Raw genomic sequence first — 12,831 nt, forward strand, 5'->3', positions numbered from 1 at the left:
ACTGTTGACACTGTATGTTTTTTTGTGCTAAACCTGATGATCCAAAGAGCATCAGGAAGGAAGGAATCATCAGGAAGGAAATCTGATCTTTGATTCAAAGGACTTAAAGGGTTAGTTCACCCAAAAACTAAAATTCTGTCAGTTATTACTCTTGTGTTGTTCCAACCCCGTAAGACTTTCGTTCATCTTTGGAATACAAATTAAGATAATTTTTAATTAAATCTGAGAGCTGGATCACTCCTCCATAGGCTTCTATGGGATCGAAACTTGCTGGCCCAGAAAAGTTAGTAAAGACACTGTTAAAATAGTCCAAGTGACTACAGTGGCTCAACCATAAGTTAAAAAAAAACTAAAATAACGACTTTATTCAACTATTAATTTTCTTCTGTGTGGGCCTGAGTGAATTCACCTAGTGTAACAGGGCAGCGCTTCCGTGTTGTACGTCACCACGTAGACTCACTATTGGCCGACGCTGGTCATGTGTGTGATGCTTGAGCCTACGTGGTGATGTATTTTAATTTTTTTATTTAATCTGAATTATGACCATAAAAAAAAAAAACACATGCGTCTGGCAATAGATTAAACACGCAGAACAGGTATAATGACACCTTCATAAGTGATAGCCCCCCCCCCCTCTCTCTCTCTCTCTTTCTCTCTCTCTCTCTCTCTGAGCAATGGCCATTATCCTCTTTTGCCTGTTCACTTCCAGGTTCTTGAAACAAAGACAATCCTTATTAGCTCCTCATTATTCATTTAAATCCATGAAAACAATCAATTAAACTTAAGTGTGCAATAAATCAGATTAACCAGTCAAGTCCCAAAACACCATAAAACCAGCACTGGACTGATTTTCCATAATTAGTTTGATGAGCGAGGCTGAGCCACAACAGTGACAATTTTTTTAAATACACTTTATGGCTTATTTTATATCATTAGCTGTTACTTTTGATGCATATGAGAATTTCCTGTGGGAAGTTGCCACATTGTGTGCTGTCATACAATACCTTGTCCGCTGTTATGCAGGCAGATTTCATGTAAAGCTGCTCAGCTAAAATTCAATTTAATTTAGTAATAAAAGTAATGATTTTTTGTTTTTTCTTTTTATGTAATTCAATATGTTGTGCTGATTTATTTTAATTTCAAATCAAAATCAAAATAGCTAACATAAACAAAATTTCTCACTGTGTTGTTTTCTTTCACTAGCCCTTTTTGTCCCATGGGAAATTACAACAACACAGAGCCTGGATCCTGCTGCATGAATCTTCTCTCTTTTTCTTTATCTTTTGTAGCCTATTTCAAAATCTCACAGTTACCACACTAAACAGTGCCCAGATAGATAGATAGATAGATAGATAGATAGATAGATAGATAGATAGATAGATAGATAGATAGATAGATAGACTGTGTTTGTTTGTGTACAGAACGTGTAGTGGTCTCAGCTGAACGCCCATTCCAGCCCTTGTGAATTCAACTGGACGCTTTGAAACCTTTTATGGGCGGTGCTCCGCTCTAAAACCAGTGCGCTTGCTTATTGGTTTGTTAAACGTCATATGGAAATTAATTCAGTGGCGAAACCCCTCCCACTGTAGTTGAGCTGGTGCTCTTCTGCTGTGTTGATACCGAACAAAATGGCTGCAGAGGCTTGAACCTATCCCGATACTCTCAGCGCTTTCTCCGGACACTCCGCACTTATCCCTGGATATTTCCGCTGTCATTTTAAAGACGTCGCTGGATTTTTTCACACGACAGCAGTCAGACTGCTTGCCACATCGCTCGCTGTCTTTATTTTTGCACTTTACTGAAGCAGCGTCGTATCTGTCAGTCTACCAGACAGTAGCAGCTTCAAACTGCCCTCTTCTTCATTTTGCACCATAGATCAGATGCTATTACTGATGACCAATTTATGCCACTGTACTTAACAAACTGCCTCGCCGTTTTGATGTATTTTTTCTCTTTTCAAAGGGATTTAGTAGCGTCATGTAAATGTCGTCTGATGTTTTTTTCAGCATGCATGCACCTATAATCTCCATCAGAGCCCAAAGCTCTATGTCTGCATAGAGATTTTCATTTGCATATTCAATTTTGTGTTTATTTTCATTCTGCTGCCTTTTTGGGACACTTTCGGAAGTTCGGCTGCTCATTCAGTACAGTGTTAGTTGGGTCTGTCTGTTTTTACGGGTATTTCTTTTTCGGAAAAAGGCCTTTTCGTACCGCTGTACGACATGCAACTCTTTTTTTACTGAAAGCTGCCAAAGCTCGAATTGTGAATAAAAAGGTAAGTTGACATATTGTCTCTGTCTCAACCTTTTAGGCTGACTCCTAACATCTATGACGACAAACATCTAGGTAGGCAGCTCACTAGATTTAGGCTAATATTTGATTTAATATTTGATCATACTGTATCTAAAACGGAATGTGAGTCAGTCTACCTCTTTAAATACATTTGTGTGTTGTAACGGTATAGTTAAATATTTGGACTGGTAAATTACCTAAAAGCTTGTAGGTTCCAACTCAGCAACTAGAGTGACCATTAGCTTAACCAAGTTACTACATCAGACAGACTGAGCCTGTAATGTGTTTACTGTTACTTTGGGTTAACGCGTCTGATAAATGGCTGGTTTAGATTTTTCGAGCTGCTGCTTAGTCGTGTAACCTTCTATTAGATCCCTTATTTAGACTGAAATAATCCTTCCAGATTTTTTATTCTTTTTGCTAATCGTTCTGTCTGTTTGCATTTTTATTTATTTATTTATCTAGATACACTGTGCTAAGAAACGTTAATTAGCCTAAGCTACCACATTGGCAATGGCAATTTGCATAGTAATAAACTGATTCTGGTATTTTGTTGCAAAGTTTATTATGATCATTTCTCTGTAATGGGAGTCATACACTGTCAACATCGAAAAATTTACTTGCAAAATGCAACAGCAATTGTGGGTGTTTTCCTGTGTTGAGGTGTTACAAAATGAAGGTCTTGATGGGCGCCTGTTACTTACATTTAATCACATGCATCTGGTCCTATTACACTTTACAGTTAAAACCCTCCAATTGACTGGTCATCACTGCTGCCATATTCCTTCCTTCATACTAAGATGTATGAATTCACCAGGATGTTACGTTTCTGTTGATTATATGGTTTCCAGCAGAAAGACACAAAGAGGACAACCTTTAAGTTCAGTGGCATACATGCACATATATGTTTTACAGTAAAGAGAAGAGAAATCAATGTAAGACTGTAAAGTCTTGGCTTTGTAGACTCAAAAAGTCCTAGCTCAGTTCAGCTGTTTATACCCAGGGTCATTTGGATCACCTTGTGAAAAGAAATAAATGTCACTATTATTTGCTTTACTTTTTAAGATTTAAAAAAAATAAAAATTAACTTAAATCATTTTTGGAAATCTTTGATTTATCATCCTTCATCATCCTACTCTCCTGATATTCTAGTACGTTTTTGTCCATATAGTCGTCATATTCTTTTGTAGCTTGTGTGCATATTTGAGAACCATAATTTCATTCTTTGATCTATTTTTCTCTCTTGAAAATCATGTCACACTTGGCTGATGCTAGTGATAAAATGAATTGGGCAATTCACTTGTAATTCATAACCTATCTACCCTCTGAGTGTGTGCTACTCAGCCTTAATTATAAATCACACCAAAGCTCCTTTGCTCAAATACACAGAGATTCAGCTCCCCCCATCATCTGGGTCTAAGGAACCACTGCCCCTCCTGCCGCTGCAGAGGATTGGGGTCAAAGCTTGGAGGCGTGAGACACCAGTGTTCGGCTTGTTAGAAAGGCAAAAATCGCAAGCCATATGGATAAACGGTCTCACTCTGGACTGCAAGGGTACACACAACCCCCTGAACTGCTGAGCTTGTGAAAGCAGATGAGTGGTGATTGTTTGGAGACAGGGAATTCCTTTTCTTTCATGGGATTCTCTGTGTACATTGTGGCTTTCTATGTGGTGTCTAGCCCCACTTTAGCCTATAGCTGGACATAATTTAATCTTGGTCTCTGTGGCTGAGCGCTACCTGTGTCTTGCTCCGATAAAATTAGAGCACATTGTTCTTGTCTGCTCAGATTTCAAAGGCTGGCTGTGGTGAACTCTTCTTTGCTGGAGTTCAGTTTTCATTTCTGTAACAGTAGCATCATTGCTTGATTTTCATTCTTGCCTACATGTGCTCAGATTGATTTATTTTTTTAAAGGAGGTATTTTTCCTCATCCAGTTGTGTACTACAAACTGCATATTAAATTAAATTAAAATTAAATTAAATATCTCAAGAGGTAAAATAGAGCTGGCATCAAAACCCCTGGTTATTAGTTATTTAGCATTTAAGTAGTAGGAAATTCCTCCCTGATGTCAAATTTAGAGGTGATCATTACAAGGTCTTTCCACCCATATTTCTCTCATTACCTCATCAGTTGAACATTGAACCCTCTGATGTAAGAGGCTGAAATCCTCTTGTCCGTGTGAGAATGGTGTGCCACGCAGCAGGACAGGATGGGGTACGGGTAAGGGAAAGAGCTGGAGAAGAAAGGATTTGTGAGTGTTGGCTAGTGTCCCAGAAAATGTCCCTTCAGTGATGCAGGTTCCAGGGCATTTTGCTATAAAGCTACATGTCTCTGATATTCTGTTTTTGTGTATGGTGCTTGTGTGTGGATGATTGCATTTCAGATTCCTAACTAATTTAGTTTTAATCCTTGTGTTCTGTTTGGAGTCTGAGACCCCAGGGCCCTGTTAATAGGTCAGAAAACATATGATTTTAGATGATCAGGTTGAGGTTTAATGACTTATGTCATGTGACCGCCATCTGTGTTTCTCACAGGTTCGCGTTTAAAGTCTGTGTAGAGGGAATGGTGTCGTCTTAGCGGCCCAAAATTTAATAACAAATGATCGTTGCGACTGAAGCGAATCAATCAAAACTAACTTTAGCTGGAAAATAACTTATTAAAGAACCGCTATAAAGCCAAAATAATCTCTGTTACCTTAAATTATACGTTTATCTCTGTAAAGCTGCTTTGAAACAATCTACATTGTTAAAAGCGCTATATAAATGAAGATGACGACTTGACTTGACTTATATTTTGAGAAGTGATTATTAAGAAAATTTCAATTTTACAACATACCATTTTCTTTAAATGACCATTTAGAAAAAATATTTCTATGTGTATAACATGAATAAATGTACAAATTGTCAAATTGGTCAGTCAGAGGAACACAAAGATTGATGTTTTAGATTTTTTTTGTGATTTGTAAGTATAGTGGAGGAGGGATAGTTTTTATACATGGATCAAGCTATAAGAATTTGTTTTCTATTCAGTTTGGCCAATAGTACAGAATTTCACTTGCCTTGCAAACATTTTTTTTTATATATATATAATTTTAATTACAATAGGCTTATTTATAATAATTATGACATATTTTTCACAATGATAATGTAACCCCTGATATTATGTTAATAAAAACAAAACAGTTGTTGTAAAATAATGTTATACGATGCAAGACATGATTGGTTTGTTTTCAACCTATTCTAACTGATGTTTCCAACATTATCACAGATTATTTTTAGAATAATACAATTCTTAGAGTGTGTTAGCTGGCTGTAACTTCACCATGCAGCCAAATACTATAAATAAGTTTGCAAGGATTAAAAGGCATGTATTTGATTAACGAATGTCAGCGGTAACACAGCATTGCCCCATTAGGGCAAGTGGCAGTTTTGTCAACTGCCATCAAGCCATCCCTATTATTGAGCCCTAAATGTGTTGTAAATAATGGAAATGTGCTGTTGTGAGGAACAGCAATGAGAGTGTTCCTCTGAAAGCACCATCATAAATTTTAAAGGCACACTATGCAAGATTTGTACCTTAATCTAAAAGCTTCGAAATTATTTTGATGGTAAACGATTTCGTTGTAGGGCGAATAATCCCGATAGCAAAGCAGCCCCCCAGCAGTGCAGGTTTGAGAGGTGGTGCCCCGACAAATCTCGCGAGAATCACGACTTGCTTTACGGTACGACGTCACATACATCAACAACATATGAAGCAGCCTCACTGGAAGACACTAGCACGCATTTCAGAAGTGAAGCATGGCAGAGCCGACGAAGAAAACGAAGAAAGCGTGGTCGGAAGAGTGCAGAGACGGCTCTGCGCGAGTGGTATTTATGACAGTAACATTAAATACAAGTACTCCACAGCGACTCTGGGGGTCGCTGTTTGAGAAAAACTGAAACCGCAGAGTTTGCCTTTAAAATTCTGGGCCGAATACGAAAATTCAGGATGCACTCGGCCAAAAAACGAAACTGAAAATAAATAATCAATTAATAATCAATTAAATATTCAAACTTATTTAATAATCAACAGTCAAATGAAAAAAAAAAAAAAAATCTGATTGCAAATTTAACATTTAAATTGCACTTAAAGCAGTTTTATTTAAACTTTTTAATAACAGAATTGTTTCTACTCCAATTTGTTGACAATAATTTAAATTTAAATGACAATAAGCTGTAATAGCTTGTTTTCATGACAGATTTATTCAAATGTATACTAAATAATAAAGACATCACTAGCAGGTTAAGTAAAAATATAATGAATATGTAATACAGTGCACAGCCTATATTTAACAAAATGTTCATCTCTTTTTTTCAGCTATCTAATGAGTTTATGGACATTGAATAGGCTAGCTTTCTTGAGGTAAATGTAATGTTAAGTGACATATAGCCTACAAGCTGGTTTATTTACGTCTTTCACTGGTTGAAACACTAATTGAGCGATTACATGAGATGGGATCATGTTGTAATGCTTTATGCATAAGTTGTAATGCTTTTCCACGCTGTGTGCACAAACTAGACGCTGAACACAGTTAAAACGTTCCATCGAAGAAGAGCTAATTTAATGTCTTTTGGTCACTGATTTCAGCCATCCAAAACCATTTTCGGTAGCTGAAATTTTGTTCAGTGCCCAGCACTAAGGATTTTTTCTATAGTGGTTAAATTTTTTACTTGCCCACTGCCCCACCCAAAAAATTTAAATAAGTAATAATAAAATAAATTTTAAGATATGGGTGAAATTTCACAATTCTTTCTTGATTCCAATTTCAATATCACAGCAAACCTACTAGCCTCACTAATATAAAGATCAAACATTATTGAAAACAAGTGAATCTTCACTGATAAAATAACAGAGAGTCTGTGTCATAATCACTGCATAAATTAAATATAGATGAATCCTTGTTAAAGCTACAAAAGTTGCTCAGTCATGAGCAGTGAATGATTTTTTTATTTGGCTTATGTTTGTTTTTACAATGTCACAGATGGCAGAAGGCTAGGCTGCTGTCACTTTAAGACCTAATGCAATATACCAGGGGTCTTCGATATTTTTCAGGGCATGGATTAGGTGATAGAGACATGATGTCAAACAGAGCACATATTAAGCATATAGCCTTCAGTATTAGTAGACACTAACTATTAGAATTGAGAATAAGTTATAGGCTATTATGAGACAGTAGATCAGAACTATGCACATTATTTTTGTTGCAAATGCATCACTGTCTGTATATTAATTTTCATTGTTAAAATTAAGGTTTATTGCATCATAATAAACAACATGTTGCGATGTAAAAAAATTAAATTGTTGTAAATTATTTTAATGGATTTGCAGAATCAGACGAAATAAACAGTGAAATAAAGTAGCATGGTAAGATTACATTTATTTAAATTGTCCAGTCAAATAAATGTCAAGACAATTTCCAGTCAAGAGAAACTTGTGCATGCTTTCATCACCAGCTGGGTGGATTATTGTAATGGACTCCTCACTGGCCTTCCAAAAAAGACCATAAGACGCTGCTGCCAGGATTCTGAGCAGAACCAGTAAATATGAACATATCACACCAGTCTTCAGGTCTTTACACTGGCTCCCAGTTACATTTACATTTACATTTATTGATTTTAAAGCATTATTACTGGTATATAAATCATTGAATGGCCTAGGACGGACCTCAATACATTGCAGATATGCCCACTGAATATAAACCCAACAGATCACTCAGATCATTAGGATCACATCTGCTAGAAATACCAAGGGTTCACCATGGCGAGTCCGCTTTTAGCTATTATGCCAGCCGCAGCTGGAAACACCTTCCAGAAGAGATCAGATGTGCTCCTACAGTAGTCGCATTCAAATCCAGGCTCAAAACACATCTGTTTAGCTGTGCATTTACTCAATGAGCACTGTGCCATTCGTCTGACTATTTGTACTGTATTTTATTTTATTTTTTATTCTAGACTGTTTTAATTATTCTTATTTCTTTTGAATATTTTAATTTCTTCTCTGTAAAGCACTTTGAATTACCATTGTGTATGAAATGTGCTATATAAATAAACTTGCCTTGCCTTGCCTTGAATTAATTCGAATAAAGTAACGTGAGAGAGAGTTACCTGTCTGTTCAGCATCTCTGTAATAGTGAAGCTGTGAGTTAAATTACAAAAACAGCTAAATCATCACCTCATTGCTGCAAATAGGCTTACAATGTTGCTTTATGTAGCAAAGTGGTTTTATTTTTACAATTCATGGGGCAGATGTTGAAAATAAGTTTCTATGTTCCTGAATGTTTCCCTGAATGTAACATTACCAATATTAATGTTTCCACCTCAATAGTGTGAGTGCATACAAGCATGTTTGCTTTATAATACAACATTAAAAAGCTATCTTTGTAGGTGGAATTGAAAGGGGAATTGGATATACCCAATTATAGTGTTTAGACGTAGGTCAGACGTCCAGATATCGGATATGTATCCGATTAAAAACCACATTTGGAAGTGGCTCAGAACGGATGTGAAAAAACCCCGGATCTGATGCAAATTTTTCCGATTTCCAATTTCCGATCTGTGTTTTAAAACTTTTTTTTTTTTTTTGTGCCAGTGTAAACGCAGCCTGAATGGTAAAAAAAAACCCACTTGAATGTTTAAAATGACAAGACTTAAAAACACGTGCAAATTATCAACTTTTGTGATGACGCAGCTCTGGCAAATAACAATTCCATCAACTGTCCAGGGCTGGGTTTCCCGATAACATTGTCTCTTAGTGCTCTACAAAGACTCTAAAGGTATACCTTTTCTAGGCGTGTTCCCCAAACTATACCTTAGGAGGTTGCTTAAGGAGGTATACCTTCTTACGTGCAACGTTACCAGGTGCTGTCCATGGCGTTGGTGCTGAATTGATATCGATGGCTCGAGATTCATTAATTCACTCTATGCAGGGGCTGCGTCACTGCATTATGTTAGAAAGCTGTGTTCTTTATAAAAGAAGCACTTCAGAAATACTTGAAATTGCATTTATCAGGACTTATGGGATCTTATAAAAATAATCCAAATTGCAAACTAAATCCAACTCTGGATATTTTATATCATTTCGAAACGAGTGCGCGAACCCGCAACCTCATGCTCAAACATATCATGCTTCAACCCGCTACACTAACTGGCAGTATGCCTTCACTCACCTTTGAAAAGGTAATTTATATTGTCAGAAATTATATTTGCCATAGTGTCTTCATTTACTCCACAACCAGATTGCCCAGCAGCCTCATCACATTATTGGTGTAAATTACTAATTTCTGTTATTGGATGACCTACTCAATAAAATCTCAACACGTAAAACATATAATCAACAGCTACTGTGGCGGAGAAAAAAGACAGAAAGAGGAGAACCAGCTTCGTCGAGTTTGTCTGCTGAATTTGCTGCCGTGGCAAGCAAATCTGTATATTTTTTTTGTATTGCAGCTGGTAGCCAGGGGACTAAAGTTTTCCCGGGTTAAATAATGCACATACACTAAATGGCTCTGCGGACAGCACCGTCTTTTAGCACAACTATTAGCTGTATCGCTGCCATAGTTTGACCAAACTCCCCACCACAATCATTCCCTTTAAATAGACTCCTGAGCCTTACTGCCTGGTTTGCCAGCTGATGTAGCCTACCTTTGGATAGTATAATTAAAAAGCTAACAACCAATAGTGTAATGATAATTTTATTCTTTGCATGAAAACACTTTAATTAGCCTAACTGAACACTGGGTGTATTAAAACTTCAGAATTATATCCGTATAGATTGTCAACAGTGATAAGGTATAGCTAAAAATGGTCCAGACCAACCTTACAAACGTAGGACTTACAGAAGGTATACTTTACTAAGAACATTTCAGGAAACACGTATTGACGTTAAGGTACAGCTTAAGGTATAATTTAAGAATGTCATAGCGTTAAGAAGGTTTCAAGAAATCCAGCCCTGAGCATTTTTCACATTTGACCCAGACCGTCAGGCAATCCTTATTGTCGAGCCCTGTTTGGTGCATCTCTAAATGTGAAATTGAGAGGAAAAGAAACTTCAAGAAAGCTGTAGTTTAAGAGGGAGCAGAAATCTTATGCTGTCTGTTTTCAGTTCTTTTCTGTTTTCCTAGATTTTGGTTTCAAGAATTTAATCTGATTTCTGGAGACTTTAGTTGTATTGTCCTGTGAATTGATTCAGTAGTGCTTAAGCTCTCAGACTTAGCCTACTATTAAAAATGATAGTTTGGTTTTCCTTTCTCTGTTTATAAAAACTTGCCTTTATTGAGCTTTGTACAGGCTGTCAGAGGCAAATTGTCTGTTCTTCTGTGTGTGGCCTCTGTGGTAGCTGTCAGTATAACCTTCAGCATGAAAGGGAGAATCATTTGGCAATGATACTGACTCCATCTCCTGGACCTGTGTCATAGTGTCTTATCTGATTTCACTTTGATAAATTTAATCAGAAAAGAGCTGACATTGATGATATGACAGCTTAGACAGAGCTTTTGTTCCTCTTTACAACAATCCTGGCTTATTTAACCTCAATTCTGCTATCTGCCCAACTTCTTAACATCACATGGTAAAGGGTTCTTTACCAACTTTAAAGGTACAGTATTCAGTGATTTAGGTTTGGTCTCCATTTGGTTGCAGTAAGAGAATTGTTTACCCAAAATAGTATCTTCTGTCATAATTTACTCACCATCATGTTATTCTAAACAATTTTGTTCATTTGTGAAACACAGCACGAGAAGTTTAGCAGAATGTTGATTTTGCCAAATATGCACTATATTGCATGTTTAATGTAATTTTATTGAATGTGTGTTTAAATAAATCCATCTTATGACAGCCATCATTTAAATGTTAACATAAAAAACAAAACAAAAAATGAGTAGAAAAATAATTGTCAAAAACAGTGCTTTTCAGTTTTTTTTCCAAGTAGCAGCAGTTTTCAGGTACAGAAATTAAAGGGGTCATATGATTCGTTTTCATGTTTTCCATTTTCTTTAGTGTGTTATGTAGCTGTTTGTGAATGTATAAGATCCCCAAAGCTCAAAGTCTCCCACATAAAAGGTTTGTATCTAAAAGAGTAGGTAGATCCAGACCTAGCTAAAATGCCTCGAACGAATTCTCCCTCACCGACCTACATCACTAGGAGGAAATATTTGCATAATGACGCCCAAATCCACACGTAAAGAAAGAAGGCGTGGCTTCAGTTATTGTCGTAGTAGTGTTGTTGTCGTCATCTCGCTGTCGAGACGCTGTGTGTTTCTATGCGAAAGCAAAAGCATTTTATTTGATCCTCCGAAAGTGCACGCAATTAGGAATCAGTGGTTAAGATTTATTTACAACACTTTTCCAGAAGAGTACAACCCAAATGTTCGTGTGTGCAGTGCATTTTACACAGGACAGTTTCCTGAACCTGGTAGAGTACAAGACCAGCTGTGCACAAAGGCTATTTCTAAAATATGGGGCAATTCCAACTTTGCTAGGGCAATCTGGAGCTTCTGAATCAGCCTGTAAGTATGTTTTATTATTTGTTAAAGTATTTGCTATAGACTGTTCAAATGCAGAGTTTTGTGGAGTGTAGAGTGATGCATATTATTTGTCATTCTTAAGATCAAAAGTGCAGAGATGAATTTATGTTTTCAAACACGATATCCTCTGTTCTCCGCTTATAACGTGTGGTGAAAAAATTTAAACATAGATGCACTACATATTCTGTTTCACACTGGCTGCTCAAGCAGAGCTGAAGCAGCACATGCCCATTATGCTTTCAAACTGGCAGTGTTTGTCACGTGTTGCTGAACCGTGGCTTGTGTACTGCAAATACAGACAAGTATCAGGTTTCGATAATTCGGCTTGGTCATCTGCATTTTCAGAATGCAGGCTTGAACTATGTTTAAACTGATGAGATTTTATAACCTTCTTTATAATTGCTTTGGAAGCTGAATCTCGCCATTATGGTAAAGGGGCATTACATTTCGGAAATATGCTTGAGGTGTTTGGCCAATCATTGCTGAACGCACTGGGTCAGCTGGCCAATCAGAGCACACTACGCTTTTCGGAAGGAGGGGCTTTGTAGAAATTAATGAGTTTTAGAGAGACTTAGTGTAGAGGAGCTACAATAATGTACAGTATGTAAAAAGAATATGTATTTTTTGAACATTAAAGTATGTTGACATACTCTATTACAACCAATACACAAAATAATGATCTTTGAAAATACTAGCATCATATGACCTCTTTAAAGTAGGCCTAATCAAATGTAAAATAACACTGCATAGGACACTGCAACCCTTATTAAATTTACAAACGTTTTTCAGTCAAGAGCAGTGAGTGAGCTTTTACTTTGTCATTTGTTGTTTGATTAACATTAAAAACACAGAAAGCAGCAGGTATATTAGGCTGCTGTCACTTCAAAACCAAATGCATGGATCCAGTATACTGTTACAAATGCATTTTAATTCTCTCAAGACTGGTATTTTGATAGTTTTGTGTGAATTTGTTCATTAA

At 36.7% G+C, this 12,831-nt stretch overlaps 1 protein-coding gene across 2 annotated transcripts in view; it reads left to right on the top strand.

Annotated features, from left to right (window-relative positions):
- Nucleotides 1-1,610: 1,610 nt before the first annotated feature.
- tnrc6c2 (trinucleotide repeat containing adaptor 6C2) overlaps nt 1,611-12,831 on the top strand; it is an 82,465-nt gene continuing 71,244 nt past the window's right edge. For both annotated transcript variants that reach the window (XM_081380833.1, XM_081380834.1), the window contains exon 1: nt 1,611-2,275. The gene's annotated coding sequence lies outside the window, so the exon portion shown is untranslated. The remainder of the gene's footprint in view (nt 2,276-12,831) is intronic.

This window comes from Scardinius erythrophthalmus (genome assembly GCF_964197995.2).
Source record: "Scardinius erythrophthalmus genome assembly, chromosome: 12".
Lineage (NCBI taxonomy): Eukaryota > Metazoa > Chordata > Actinopteri > Cypriniformes > Leuciscidae > Scardinius > Scardinius erythrophthalmus.